This window comes from Mustela putorius, unplaced genomic scaffold (assembly GCF_011764305.1).
Source record: "Mustela putorius furo isolate JIRA1106 unplaced genomic scaffold, ASM1176430v1.1 tig00003862_pilon_pilon_pilon, whole genome shotgun sequence".
Lineage (NCBI taxonomy): Eukaryota > Metazoa > Chordata > Mammalia > Carnivora > Mustelidae > Mustela > Mustela putorius.
Genome location: NW_025422014.1, coordinates 797,283 through 813,307, shown reverse-complemented (window position 1 = coordinate 813,307; position 16,025 = coordinate 797,283). Strand labels below are relative to the sequence as shown.

At 35.2% G+C, this 16,025-nt stretch overlaps 1 protein-coding gene across 2 annotated transcripts in view; it reads left to right on the top strand.

Annotated features, from left to right (window-relative positions):
* Positions 1-16,025, top strand: part of GPR174 (G protein-coupled receptor 174) — a 71,398-nt gene that overhangs the window by 38,693 nt on the left and 16,680 nt on the right. The window contains exon 1 of one of the 2 annotated variants that reach the window (XM_013048175.2): positions 13,619-13,660. The exons of the other annotated variant lie outside the window; for it this stretch is intronic. The gene's annotated coding sequence lies outside the window, so the exon portion shown is untranslated. Of the gene's footprint in view, positions 1-13,618; positions 13,661-16,025 lie in introns of those variants that run through there. 2 annotated transcript variants of the gene reach the window in all.

The window sequence follows — 16,025 nt, the reverse complement described above, 5'->3', positions numbered from 1 at the left end:
AATGAAATAGAAACCAAAAAAAACAATAGAACAAATCAACAAAACTAGGAGCTGGTTCTTTGAAAGAATTAATAAAATTGATAAACCCCTGGCCCAACTTATCAAAAAGAAAAGAGAAAGGACCCAAATAAATAAAATCATGAATGAAAGAGGAGAGATCACAACTAACACCAATGAAATACAAACTACTATAAGAACATACTATGAGCAACTCTACACCAACAAATTTGACAATCTAGAAGAAATAGATGCATTCCTAGAAACATATAAACTACCACAACTGAACCAGGAAGAAATAGAAAGCCTGAACAGAACCATAACCAGTAAGGAGATTGAAACAGTTATTAAATATCTCCAGACAAACAAAAGCCCAGGTCCAGACGGCTTCCCGGGGGAATTCCTCCAAACATTTAAAGAAGAACTAATTCCTATTCTACTGAAACTGTTCCAAAAAATAGAAATGGAAGGAAAACTTCCAAACTTGTTTTATGAGGCCAACATCACCTTGATCCCAAAACCAGACAAGGATCCCATCAAAAAAGAGAGCTATAGACCAATATCCTTGATGAACACAGATGCAAAAATTCTCACCAAAATACTAGTCAATAGGATTCAACAGTACATTAAAGGATTATTCACCAATTCCAAGTGGGATTTATTCCAGGGCTGCAAGGTTGGTTCAACATCAGCAAATCAGTCAATGTGATACAACACATCAATAAAAGAAAGAACAAGAACCATATGATACTCTCAATAGATGCTGAAAAAGCATTTGACAAAGTACAGCATCCCTTCCTGATCAAAACTCTTCAAAGTGTATGGATAGAGGGCACATACCTCAATATCATCAAAGCCATCTATGAAAAACCCACTGCAAAAATCATTCTCAATGGAGAAAAACTGTAAGCTTTTCCACTAAAGTCAGGAATACGGCAGGGATGTCCATTATCACCACTGCTATTCAACATAGTACTAGAGGTCCTAGCCTCAGCAATCAGACAACAAAAGGAAATTAAAGGCATCCAAATCAGCAAAGAAGAAGTCAAATTAGCACTCTTCGCAGATGATATGATACTATATGTGGAAAACCCAAAAGATTCCACTCCAAAACTGCTAGAACTTGTACAGGAATTCAGTAATGTGAGGATATAAAATCAATGCACAGAAATCAGTTCCATTTCTCTACACCAACAACAAGGCAGAAGAAAGAGAAATTAAGGTGTCAATCCCATTTACAATTGTACCCCAAACCATAAGATACCTAGGAATAAACCTAACCAAAGAGGCATAGAATCTATACTCAGAAAACTATAAAGTACTCATGAAAGAAATTGAGGAAGAAATGGAAAATGGAAAAAGAAATGGAAAAATGTTCCATGCTCCTGGATTGGAAGAATAAATATTGTGAAAATGTCTATGCTACCTAAAACAATCTACACATTTAATACAATTCTTATCAAAGTAGCATCCATCTTTTTCAAAGAAATGGAACAAATAATTCTAAAATATATATGGAACCAGAAAAGACCTCGAATAGCCAAAGGGATATTGAAAAAGAAAGCCAAAGTTGGTGGCATCACAATTCCGGACTTCAAGCTCTATTACAAAGCTGTCATCATCAAGACAGCATGGTACTGGCACAAAAACAGACACATGGATCAATGGAACAGAATAGAGATCCCAGAAATAGACCCTCAACAATATGGTCAACTAATCTTCGACAAAGCAGGAAAGAATGTCCAATGGAAAGAAGTCAGCCTCTTCAATAAATGCTGTTGAGAAAATTGGACAGCCACATGCAGAAAAATGAAATTGGACCATTTCCTTACACCACACACAAAACTAGACTCAAAATGGATGAAGGACCTCAATGTGAGAAAGGAATCCTTCCAAATCCTTGAGGAGAACACAGGCAGCAACCTCTTCAACCTCAGCCGCAGCAACATCTTCCTAGGAACATTGCCAAAGGCAAGGGCAGCAAGGGCAAAAATGAACTATTGGGATTTCATCACGATCAAAAGCTTTTTCACAGCAAAGGAAACAGTTAACAAAATCAAAAGACAACTGACAGAATGGGAGAAGATATTTGCAAATGACATATCAGATAAAGGACTAGTGTCCAAAATCTATAAAGAACTTAGCAAACTCAACACCCAAATAACAAACAATCCAATCAAGAAATGGGCAGAGGACATGAACAGACATTTCCGCAAAGAAGACATCCTGATGGCCAACAGACATATTAAAAAGTGCTCCATATCACTTGGCATCAGGGAAATATAAATCAAACCCATAATGGATATCACCTCACACCAGTCAGAGTGGCTAAAATCAACAAGTCAGGAAATGACAGATGCTGTCGAGGATGCGGAGAAAGGGCAACCCTCCTACACTGTTGGTGGGAATGCAAGCTGGTGCAACCACTCTGGAAAACAGCATGGAGGGAGGTTCCTCAAAATGTTGAAAATAGAACTGCCCTATGACCCAGCAATTGCACTACTGGGTATTTACCCTAAAGATACAAATGTAGTGATCCAAAGGGGCACGTGCACCTGAATGTTTATTGCACCAATGTCCACAATAGCCAAACTATGGAAAGAACCTAGATGTCCATCAACAGATGAATGGATCAAGAAGAGGTGGTATATATACACAATGGAATACTATGCAGCCATCAAAAGAAATGAAATCTTGCCATTTGCGACAGCATGGATGGAACTAGAGCGTATCATGCTTAGTGAAATAAGTCAATTGGAGAAAGACAACTATCATATGATCTCCCTGATATGAGGAAGTGGTGATGCAACATGGGGGCTTAAGTGGGTAGGAGAAGAATCAATGAAACAAGATGGGATTGGGAGGGAGACAAACCATAAGTGACTCTTAATCTCACAAAACAAACTGAGGGTTGCTGGGGGAAGGGGGGTTGGGAGAAGGGGTGTGGGTTATGGACATTGGGGAGGGTATGTGCTTTGGTGAGTGCTGTGAAATGTGTAAACCTGGCGATTCACAGACCTGTACCCCTGGGGATAAAAATACATGTTTATAAAAAATAAAACAATTAAAAAAAAGAAAGAAAGAAGAGAAATTCAATAATCAATCCCATTTACAATTGCAACAAAACCAATGGGATACCTAAAAATAAACCTAAACAAAAATATGAAAGATCTGTACTCTGAGAACTACAACCAATAATGAAAGAAATCGAAAATGACACAATGAAATATAGAGACAATCCATGTTTATGGGTTGGAATACAAACATTAAAATGTCTATACTATCCAAATAAATGTACATATTTAAAGCAATCCCTGTCAAAATACCACCACCATTTTTCATAGACCTAGAACATACAATCCTGAAATTTTTATGGAACCACAAAAATACCCTGAAGAGCTGAATAGCCAAAGCAATCTTGAAAAAGAAAAGAAACCTGGACACATCACAATTCCAAACATCAAGTTATATTACAAAGCTGTAGTGAACAAGACATTATGCTACTAGTACAAAAACAGACACATAGATCAATGGAACAAAATAGAAAACCCAGAAATAAATCCAAAATCATATGGTTAATTCATCTTTGAGAAAGGAGTAAATAATATCCAGTGGGAAAAAGACAGTCTCTTCAGCAAATGGTGTTGGGAAAACTGGAAAAGAAAAGAAGAAATAAAAGAAAGAAAGAAAGAAAGAAAGAAAGAGAGAGAGAGAGAGAGAAAGGAAGGAAGGAAGGAAGGAAGGAAGGAAGGAAGGAAGGAAGGGAACCACTTCTTACAGCATAAACATAAATAAATTCAAAATGGATGAAAGACCTATAGGTGAGACAGGATACCATCAAAATCCTAGAGATGAAAACAAGGAGCAACCTTTTTGATATTGGCCATAGCACCTTGTTACTATATAGGTCTCCTGTGGCAAGGGAAACAAAAGCAAAAATGAACTACAGGGACTTCATCAAGATAAAACGCTTTTTGCACCATGAAGTAAACCATCAATAAATCTCAAAGGCAAGCTTTGGAATGGGGAAAGATATTTGCAAAGGACATATTTTTTTTTTAAGGTTTCGCTTATTTTTTTGAGAGGGGAGAGAAAGACGGAGAGGGAGTGAGGAAGAGAGAGAGAGAACAGAAGGAGAACAGAACACTGAAAAAAAGGGAGAAACAGCTCTGCTGAACAGAGAGCGTGATGCAGGCTGGGCTCAATCCCAGGACACGGTCATTTTTTATCAAAAGCAAAGTGCGTGGGAACATTCATTTTTCTTTTCTTTTTTTTTTTTCTTCGAAGTTTTTAAATTCCAGCTAGTTGACATACAATGTAATATTAGTGACAGGTGTAGAATTCAATGATTCATCACTTACATACAATACCCAGTGCTCATCACAAATGCCCTCCTTAATACCATCACATATTCCACACAACCTCCCAGCCTGTCTCCTCTCCGGCAACCCTCAGTGTGTTCTCTATAGTTAAAAGACTATGTTATGATTTATTTCCCCCTCCTTTTCTTGATTAGCTCAAAGGAGTCCCAAAGATAATTCCAAAGAATAAATTATGAGAATATTTCTCAAAATTCAGCATCACTAGGCTGAGCATCTATCTTTGCAAAGTCACCGTTTGAAGGTAACATTGATTTGAAAATATAAACTGTGATGAATTTCTTTAAATTCGTCATAGCAAAGCCAACTTCATTGTAATGAAAATCAGATTAAGAGTGAGAAGTCTTGAGCTCTTGTTCCATATCTGCCATTGGATGTCTGTGTGACCATGAGAAAGTCAATTTATCTGGGCCTTCATTTCTTTATTGGGGGGCACTCTAAATACCCTTTATTTTTTAAAAGTTTTTTTTTTTTAAAGTCCAGATAGTTAACACAGAGTATAATGCTTCTTTCAAGTGTACAATATATAGTGCTTTAACATTTCCATATAGCACCCAGTGCTCATCACATGAGCACCCCTTAATCCCCAAAACCTATTAAACCAACTCCCTACCCCACTCCCTTCGAGTAATTGTTCATTTATCCTCTATAATTAAGGATCTGTTTCTTGATTTGCCCCCTCTCTCTTTTTCTCCTTTGCTCCATTTTTTTGTTTTCTCATTCCATATATTGGTGAAACCACATGGTATTTATCTTTCTCTGACTGGCTTATTTCACTTAGCGTAACACTCTCTAACTCCATCCATGTCATTGTAAATGCCAAGATTTCATTATTTGTTATGGCTGAGTAATATTCTGCTGTGTGTGTGTGTGTGTGTGTGTGTGAGAGACCTCTTCCTTAGCCATTCATCAGCCTATGGACACTTGGGCTGTGTCCATGATTTGGCTTTTGTAGATAATGCTGCTATAAACATCTGGGTGTGGGCGCCTGGGTGGCCCAGTAAGTTAAGCATCTGATTCTTGGTTTCCACTCAGGTCATGATCTCAGGGTCATGAGATGGAGCCTTGTGTCATGCTCTGCACTCAGCAATGAATCTGCTTGTATCTCTCCCTTTGCTCCTCCCCGCCCCAACTCTCTCCCCCTCCTCAAATATATGGATTAAAAAAAATCTTTAAAAAGCAACAACAAAAAAAATTCAGGTGCATGTCTCCCTTTAAATTAGTATTTTTGGTTTTTTCTTCTTTCTTCTTTTCTTTTTTTTTTTTTTTGTAAATACCTTGTAGTGCAATTGCTGGATTGTAGTGCAATTGCTGGGTAATTCTATTTTTCATTTTTTGAGGAACCTCCAAATTGTTTTCCAGGGTGGCTGTCCCACTTTTGCATTGCCACCAATAGGGTAAGAGGGTTCTTCCTCTTCACATCCTCACATCCTCACCAACTTCTGTCGTTTCTTGTGTTGTTGATTTTAACCATCCCGAAAGATGTAAGTGTTATCTCATTGTAGTTTTGATTTGTATTTCCCTGATGATGAGTGACGTTGAATGAGCATTTTTTACTCTGGTTAAACACCCAGAGCTGAAATGGCTAGATTTCACTCTTTTTATGGCTGAATAATATTCCTCTATGTGTGTGTGTATGTGTGTACCACTTCTTTATCCATTTATTAATCAAAGGATACTTTGGCTGCTTCCATAACTTGGCTATTATAGATAATGTTATAAACAAGAGTCCATGTATCCTTTTAAACTAGTGTTTTTGTATTCTTTTGGCAAATACCCAATAGTGCAACTGTTGGATCATAGGGAGTTTCTATTTTTAATTAATTAATTTACTTATTTATTTATTTATTTATTTTTGAGAAAGAGCAGAGAAGGGCAGAGGGAGAGGGAGAGACATACTCTTAAGTATGCTCCATGCTTATGCTCACAACCCTGAGATCATGACTTGAACTGAAATCCAGTGTTGGATGTTTAGCCAACTGCAGCACTCAGGCATCCTGGGTTTTTCTATTTTTAATTTTTTGCGGAATGTCCATACTGTTTTACACAGTGGCTGCACCAGTTTGCATTCCCATGAAAAGTTCAGGAGTGTTCCTTTTTCTCCATAGCCTTACCACACTTGTTCTTTCTTGTGTTGTTGATTTTAGCTGTTCTGACAGATGTGAGCTGATATTTCATGGTAGTTTTTATTTGCATTTCCCTGATCATAAGTGATGGTGAGAATCTTTCTGTAAGTCTGTTAGATATCTGTATGTCTTCTTTGGAAAAACACATGTTTCTTTGACAAAATATAATGTCTTCTGCCTATTTTTTAATTGGACTATTTGTCTTTGCAATGTTGAGTTTTATCAGTTCCCTATATATTTTGGATACTAATCATTTACTGCATATATCATTTGCAAATATCTTACATTCTGTAACTTGCCTTTTAGTTTTGTTGACTGTTTCCTTCGCTGTACAGAAACTTTTAAAAAATGAATTCCCAATAGTTTATTTTTGCTTTCTTTTAAGATTTTTTTTTTTATTAATTTGACAGAGAGAAAGACAGTGAGGGAGGGAATACAAGCAAGGGGAGCAGGAGAGGGAGAAACAGACTCCCCACTGAGCCAGGAGCCCGATGCAGGGCTTGATCCCAGGACCCTGGGATCATGACCTGAACCAAAGGCAGATGCTTAACAGCTGAGCCAACCAGGCACCCCACTTATTTTTGCTTTTATTAACTTTGCCTCAGGAGGCCTATCTAGAAAATAGTTGCTATGGCCAATGTCAGAAAAGATATGGAATGTATTTTTTCCAGGAATTTTATTGGCTCAGATCTCACATTAAAGTATTTAATATATTTGAATTTATTTTTGTGTATGATGTAAGAAAGTGGTCCTTCTTTTGCATGTTGTTGTCCAGTTTTCCCAACACAATTTGTTGAAGAGACTGTCTTTTTCCCATTGGATATTATTTCCTCCTTGTCAAAAACTAATCGACCATATAATTTTGGATTATTTCTGCATTTTTCTATTCTGTCTTATTGATCTATATGTATATTTTTGTGCCAGTTCCATAATATTTGGATTACTACAGCTTTGTAATATAATTTGAAGTCCAGAACTGGGATGTCTCCAGTTTTACTGTTCTCTTTGAAAATTGCTTTGGGTATTCTGGGTCTTTTTTGGTTCTTTCTAAATTGTAGGATTGTTTTTGTATTTCTATGAATAATGCTGCTGGTATTTTGATAGGTATAGCATTAAATCTGTAGATTGCTTTGGAAAATATAGACATTTTAACAATATTTGCTATTTCAATCTATGAGTATGAAATGTCTTTTCATTTCTTATATCATCTTCAATTTCTTTTGTCAGGGTTTTATAATTTTCAAAGTATAAGTCTTTTACATCTTTGGTTATGTTTATCATTGGTATCTTAATATTTTTGGGACAATTATAAATGGGATTGTTTTCTTTTCTTTTTTTTTTAAAGATTTTATTTATTTATGCGGTGGGGGAGAGCACAGGCAGACAGAATGGCAGGCAGAGGCAGAGGGAGAAGCAGGCTCCCAGCCGAGCAAGGAGCCCGACGCTGGACTCGATCCCAGGACGCTCGGATCATGACCTGAGCCGAAGGCAGCTGCTCAACCAACTGAGCCACCCAGGCGTCCCTGGGATTGTTTTCTTAATTTCTCTTTCTGCTGTTTCATTATTGGTATATAGAAATGAAATAGATTTCTGTACGTTGATTTTGTATCCTGTGAGTTTACTGAATTAATTTATTGATTCTAACATTTTTTGGTGGAGACTTTTGGGTTTCCTATATATTCTATCATGTCATCTCCAAATAATGAAACTTTTACTACTTCTTACTGGTTTAGATGCCTCTTATTTCTTTTTGTTGTCTGATGCTCTGGCTAGGGCTTCCAGTACTATGGTGAACAAAAATGGTGAGAGTGGTCATCTTAGCCAAATTCCTGACTTTAGGGGAAAAGCTCTCTGTTTATCTCCATTAAGAATGATATTAGCTATGGATTTTTCATATGACACCTTTATTATGTTGAGGTATATTTCCTCAAACCTTTGTTGTTGAGAGTTTTATTATGGATGGATGTTATACTTTGTCAAATGCTTTTTCTGACTCTATTGAAATGGTCATATGGTTCTTATCCTCTCGGTTATTGATGTGATGTGTCATGTTGACTGATCTCTGCACACTTGCAATCCAAGGGTAAATCCCACTTGCAATCCAGGAGTAAATCCCGCTTGATTGTGATGAATGATTTTTTTTAATGTATTTTTGGATTTAGTTTGCTAGTATTTTGTTCAGGATTGTTGCATCTTGTTCATCAGGATCTTTGTCTATAGTTCTCTTTTTTAGTGATGCCTTTATCTGATTTTAGTATCAGGGTAATACTGGCCTCATAGAATGGGTTTGGAGGTTTCCTTTTCATTTCTATTTTTTAGAATACTTTGTGAAGTGTAAGTGCTAACTCTTCTTTAAATGTTTGGTAGAATTTGCCTATAAAGACATGTGGTCTGAGACTTTAGCTTGTTGGGAATTTTTTGATTACTGAGTTAATTTATTTGCTGGGAATTGGTCTGTATGATTTTTTTCTGTTTCAGTTTTGGTAGGTTATATATTTTTAGGAATTTATCCTTTTCTTCTACGTTGTCTAATTTGATCTTATATAGTTTTTTCATAATATTCTCCTGTAGTGTTTTATTTCTACAGTGTTGGTCATTATTTCTCCTCTCTCACTTATAATTTTTTTTATTTATGTCCTTTCTCTCTTTTTTTTTCTTTGTATGTCTGGCTAGAGGTTTATCAATTTTGTTGGATTTTTCAAAGACTATCTCTTCATTTCATTTATCTTTTCATTGTTTTTTAAATTTCTGTATCATTCATTTCTGTTCTAATCTTTATTATTTTCTTCCTTCTGTTGATTTTATGTTTTGTTTGCTGATCATTTTCTATCTCTTTTAGCTATAATGTTAGGTTGTTTAGTTGATATATTTCTTACTTCTTGAGGTAAGCCTTTATTGTTATAAACTTCCCTCTTAGTACCACTTTCACTGCATCCAAATTTGAACCACTGTGTTTTCAATTTCATTTGTTTCCATGCACTTTTTAACTTATTTTATTTCTTGGTTGACCTAGTCATTGTTTTGTAGCATCTTATTTAACTGCCATATATTTGTGTTCTTTCTAGCTTTTTATTGTTGTTGTTGTTTTGTGGTTGTTGTTGACTTCAACTTTCATACTGTTGTGATCAGAAAAAATGCATAGTAGGAATTCAATCTTTTTAATTCACTGATACTTGTGCTGTGGCCTAGTATGTCATCTATTCTGCAGAAAGCTCTATGTACACTTGAAAACAGTGTGAATTCTGCTTTTTTATGATGAAATGTTCTGAATATATCTGTTAAATCCATCTGTTGCAAGTGTATTATTCAAACCCATTGTCTGCTTTTGTATTTTCCTTTTAGATTATCTATTTATGTAAGTGTTAATGCCCTATACTATTACTTTATTTTTAGAAATTACTTCATTTATTTGTTATTTACTGTTTGATGTATTTAGGTGCTCCCATGTTGCATGCATAAATATTTACTATTGTTATTTCTTATTGTTGTATTGTCCCCTTTATTATTATATAGTGTTCTTCCTTGTCTTTTGTTACAGTCTTTGTCCTAAAGTTTGTTTTTTCTGAGGTAAGTATTAATAGTTTCACTTTATTTTGACATACATTTTCATGACAAATATTTCTCCATCTCCTTATTTTCTCTCTTTAGGTGTCCTTAGGTCTAACATAGGTCTTGTATGCAACATATACTTGGGTCTTCTTTTTTTTAATCTATTCTGTCAGGATATATCTTTTGATTGGAGCATTTAGTTAATTTACATTTATTATAATTATTGATGGACATGTATTTATTGTAATTTTAATACTTACTTTGCAGTTGTTTTTGACTGTTTTCTCTGATCCTTTCTTGTCTTTTCTTTTCATGTTTTGTTGACTTTCTTTAGTGATATATTTGGATTTCATTCTCTTTATTATTTGCATTTTTATTAGTGGCTTTTAATATATGATTACCATGATGTATTTATATAATCTCTTCTGCATATAATAGTTTATATTAAGTTGATGTGTTTAAGTCTGAGCCCATTCCTTTCTCCTCTGTTACCCATCCTTGAGGATTGTGTTGTCATATTTTGCATCCTTGTATGTTTGAGATTTTTCACTGATTATTTTATAGAAATATTCATTTTCACTGGTTTTATGTTTCCTATTTTTTTTAAAGATTTTGCTTATTTATTTGACAGAGAGAGATCATAAGTAGGCAGAGAGGCAGACAGAGAGAGAGCAGAGAGCCTGATGCAGGGCTCGATCCCAGGACTCTGAGATCATGACCTGACCTGAAGGCAGAGGCTTAACCCACTGAGCCACCTGGAAGCCCCTGTTTCCTATTTTTATACTGTCATTTTTGGTCTCCCCTTTCCACTTAAAGAGTCCCCTTTAATATTTCTTGCAGGGCTGGTTTAGTGGTTACAAACTCCTTTTCCTTTTGTTTGTCTCAGAATTTCTTTATTTCTCTTTCTAATTTGAATGTTAGCTTTCCTGGATAGAGTATTCTTGGTCACAGACTTTTCATATATATCATGCCACTCTCTTCTTGCTTGCAAAGTTTCTGGTGAAATATCTGCTAATTTTCTTATGTCGTTTCCCACGTATGTAACTTTCTTCTTTTGTCTGTTTTTAATTTTCTTTTTTTAATTTTTACTATATCTCCGTATTTTCCATTACATTATTAATTATAATATATCTCAGTGTGGATCTGCTTTTGTTATTTTTTGGCAGGGATTATCTATGTCTCATGGATCTGGATATCTCTTTCCTTCACCAGATTAAGAATGTTTTTATCTATTATCTTTTTAAATAAAATTTCTGCCCCCTTTTCTCTCTCTTTTGCTGGTACTATTATATGAATGTTTTTATGTTTGATGGAGTCACTGAGTTCCCTAAGTTTGTTCACGTGTTGCATAATCCTTTTTTTCTTTCTTTCTTTTGGTCTGCTTGATTAATTTCCATTAGTCTGTCTTGTAGGTCATTACTTCCTTTCTCTGCTTTTTTGAGCCTGGTGTTTATTGCAGTAAGCCTGTTTCTAATCTCACTTATTGCACTCTTCATCTGTAATTGGTTCTTTTTTATTTCTGTGTTAAGGGTCTCACTAATGTCTTCTGGTCTTTTCTCATGTCCAGTGAATATCTTTAGGATCAATGCTTTATACTCTATCAGGCATGTTACTTATTTCTGTTTCACTTAGATTTCTGGCCATGGCCTTCTCCTGTTCATTCATTTGTGACAAATCCCTCTGTTTTCTCATTTTATCTAAGTCTCTGTGAATTTATCTGTGTGTGTGTGTGTGTGTGTGTGTGTGCATTAGGAAAGTCAGCTACATCTCCTGTACTTGAGGGTTATGAAGAAGAGGTCCTGTAGTTTCCTGTCATATAGTGTCCCCTGTTCTCCAGGGCCTGGAACTTGCAGAAGCGTCTCCAATGTGTGCTGCATGTTTTCTGCTCTTTTGTCCTGGCTGTTTTAGCTTTCAGGCCCAGTTGTCTGCAGAAGCTTTCTTTGCCTGTTGTGGGCAATGTTTGGTCCCTGACCTGAATGTGGTGGATTTTAACAAGTGCATTCTGATTTGCTTCTGAAATGAGATCTGTTGCCACCACCACCAGAACTGAAGCTCTGCCAAACTCCGGAGTGGGGAGATGTGGTGTTTTCAGGGGTATAGGCAGGTCTTCTGGGGAAGGAGGCCTTGCCACAATGGATCTGAGGCAAGGGTGACTGGAAAGCATGGATCCATTAAAGTATGGTATGGCAGGGCTTAATTTATATTAAGTAAGTTAGGTAATGGGTGTTGGTGATATGTTAGTTCCTGCAAGTGGTTTTCTGCTTATACTGAATTGCAGGGGAGGGAAATGGCACTTGTCATTCATTTGTTTCTGTAGGGGTCTCTCCATAAATGCTGCTTCTCAGGGACATTCTCTGAAATGAGCAAATAATCTCCCCACTGTGTGTCCAGGTGTTCTTCAGGTTGTTGCTGCCATGCTATATATCCTCAGGCTCTTTGCCCTTCTTTCTCTTCAAGTGTGGCCACTCTGCCTCAGGGGTCTCCCTGAGTCAAACCCCTTGACTTTTTGAACTCCAGATTTTAAGCCCCACTGGTTGCTAAAAGTCATGAAATTCAGTCCCTCTGGCTTTCTGAGCTGATTCCTATGGGGATTCATTTTCTAAATGCACTCCCTTGTGTGTTAGTCTGTCTCTCAGCCTTCTCTATGACCATAGCTCCCTCCTCACTTCAGAGTCCATGATCTCTTTCTCTCTCATACTGTGTATCTGTACATCCTACATTATTCAGTGTGGCTGCTTCTCTCCATTTTGTTGTAGAATTTGTTCTGTCAGTCTTCATGTCTTTCTGTGCTATTTAGGATGATTTGATAGTTATTTAGCTGTATTCATGGGATGAGGTAAGCCTAGGATCCTCTTACTTTGCTGTCATCTTCCTTTTCTCAGAATATCTTTCCATCTATTTGTGTCATCTTTAAGTTCTTTCAGCACTGTTATAATTTTCATAATTTACTTTTCATAATTTACTTCCTTGGTTAAATATATCCTAAATATTTTATTTTTGGTGTAATGTTAAAAGTATTATTTTCATTTTCCTCTGATTTTTTGTAAACAAGAAAAAACACAGATTTCTGCATGTTGATTTTCTATCCTAGGACTTCACTGAATTCATTTATTAGCTTTTTCTTGGGGAGGGGTAGAGTATTTTGGATTTTCTATATAAAGTAGAAAGTATTTGTCATTTGCAGATACTGACAGTTTTACTTCCTTTCTGTTTTGGATGCCTTTTTATTTTTCTTATGTAATTGTTCTGGCTAGGACTTATGAAACTATGTTGAATAAAAGTAGGAAGTGTAAGCATTCTTGTCTTTTTCCTGATCTTTGAAGAAAATCATCTTTTCACCACTGAGTATGAGGTTAGCTGTGGGTTTATCATATATTGCCTGAATTATATTTAAGAGCATTCCTTCCATACCCTCTTTATTTTATCATAAATTAATATTGAATACTGTCAAATTATTTTTCTGCATCTGTGATCATATATGATCTTTTAATCCATGTAATTTTATTCTTCATCTTGTTAATGTAATGTATCATGTTGATTGCAGATGTTGAACAATTCTTGCATCCTTGGAATAAATCCCACTTGATCATGGTGCATCATTCTTTTAAGGTATTGTTGGATTTGATTTGCTAATAATTTAAGTATTTTTGCAAGTATATTCACCAGGCACATTGACATGTAATCTATTTTCTTTAGGGTGTTTTTGTCAAATTTTGGTTTTATGGTAATGCTGGTATTGTAAAAGAACTTTGGAAGTGTTTTCAAATTTTGGGGGAGATTTTGAGGGTAGATATTAAACATTCTTCCAATGTTTGTTCGAGTTGACTAGTAAATTCATCTGGTCCTGGACTTTTATATGGTGGGAGATTTTAAATTATTGATTCAATTTCCTAACAAGTAATCTATCTATTCAGAATTTCTAATTCCTCATGATTGAGTCTGGAAAAATTATCTATTTCTAGGAACTTATCTATTTCTTCCATGTTGTCCAAATTGCTGGTGTATATTAGTAGGAGTTTCTTATGATCCTTTGTCCTTCTGTGATGTCTGTTGTAACTTCTTTCATTTCTGGTTTTATTTATTTAACCTATCTTTTTTTCTTGGAGATTCTAGCTAAGGGTTGATCAATTTTGTTTATCTTTGAAAAGAAACTGCTCTTAGCTTCATTAATCTTTCCTGTTTTATTTTTAGTCTCTATTTCATTTATTTCCACTTTTATATTATTTCCTTTCTTCTTCTGAATTTGAATTTCATCTATTACTCTGTTTCTAGCTTATTTAGGTATAGAGTTAGATTGTTTATATCAGCTAGTTCTAGTTTTTAGAGGTAGGGCTGAATTACTATGACCTTCTCTCTAGCAATACTTTTGTTGCATCTCCTGGATTTTTGTATTTCATAAATCTATTTTTACTTATTTCTAGGTTTTCTCAAAATTTCTTCATTGATTACTTCAGTGACCCATTGGTTGTTCAGAAGCATGTTGTTTTATCTCTATTTTTTTTTTCCATTTTTTTCTTGTAATTTATTTCTGGCTTCATACCATTGTCAGAGAATATGTGTGATACAATTTAAGTCTTCCTGAAGTTATTAAGACTTCTTTGGTGATTTAACATGTTATCTATAATGAAGAAAATTCTAAGTGCAATTGAAAATAATGTATATTTGTTGCTTTTGGATGCAATGTTCTATCTATTAAATCTGTCTGGCCTAATGTGTCATTTAAGGACGCTATTTCCTCATTAACTGTCTCTTTGGATGATCTGTTTTAATGTAAGTGGGTAGTTCAAATTGCATCACTGTTATTTTTTTTCCCTTTTATGCCCATTAGTATTTGTTTTATATATTTTGGTGTTTCTTTGATGTGTGCATATACATATATTTACAAACGTTTTGTCCCCTTGTTTGGTTGACCCCTTTATTGTTATGTGCCTTTCTTTGTCTATTATTACAGTCTTTAAAGTCTATTTTGCTGCTGACTAGAATACATGATTTTTCTTTTTATTTGATTTATATGGAATATCTTTATCTATTCCTTCACTTTCAATCTGCATTGTCCTTACTTCTGAAGTGTGTCTCTCATGGGAAGCATATAGAAGGGTCTTTGTTTGTTTGTTTGTTTGCTTTAATCCATTCAACCACTCAGTCTTTTGATTAAAGAGTTTAGTTCATTTATATTTAAAGTAACTACGATAGGTATGTACTTATTGACACTTCATTATTTTCTGGATGTTTCTGTAGTTCTTCTGTGTTCCTTTTGTCTTTTTCTCTTTCCTTAAGGTTTGATGGCTTCCTTTGTTGTTATATTTAGATTTCTCTTTCATTTTCTTTTGTATTTTTACTGCAGACTTCTGCTTTATGGTTCCTATAAGGTTCACATACAACTTCCTATGTATATAATGTCTGGTTTGAGTTCATAGCAACTTAAATTTGAACACATTCCCAAACTAAAGTTTTTTATCTTCCCCCATATTTTCTGTTGTTGTTTGTGATATCACATTTTACATATTAAAAAAAACATTTTATTTATTTATTTTAGAGATAGAGAGAACAGCAGGGGGATGAGCAGAGGGAGAAGGGCAGGCAGACTCTGTGATGAGTGCAGAGCCCAATGTAGGGCTTAATCCTACACCCCTGAAACCATGACTTGAGCTGATATCAAGAGTTGGATGCTCAACCAACTGAGCCACCCAGGTGCCTCTTACATATTTTTATTTTATGCATTCTTTAAGTAGTTGTTGTACTATCAGTTAATTTTACTATTTTTAAATTTTAACTTTCATACTTGTTTTGTAAGTGATTGACCAGCTACCTTTACTATATAATTACCTTTTCAGTGAGATCTTTAGTTTTGTATGTATTCTTGTTTGTAATTGAGTACCATTTTCTTTCAGTTTAGAGAAGTCTCTTTAACTTTGTTTGTAAGGTCAGTTTAGTGGTGATAAACTACTTTAGGTTTTGCTTATCTGGAAAGTTC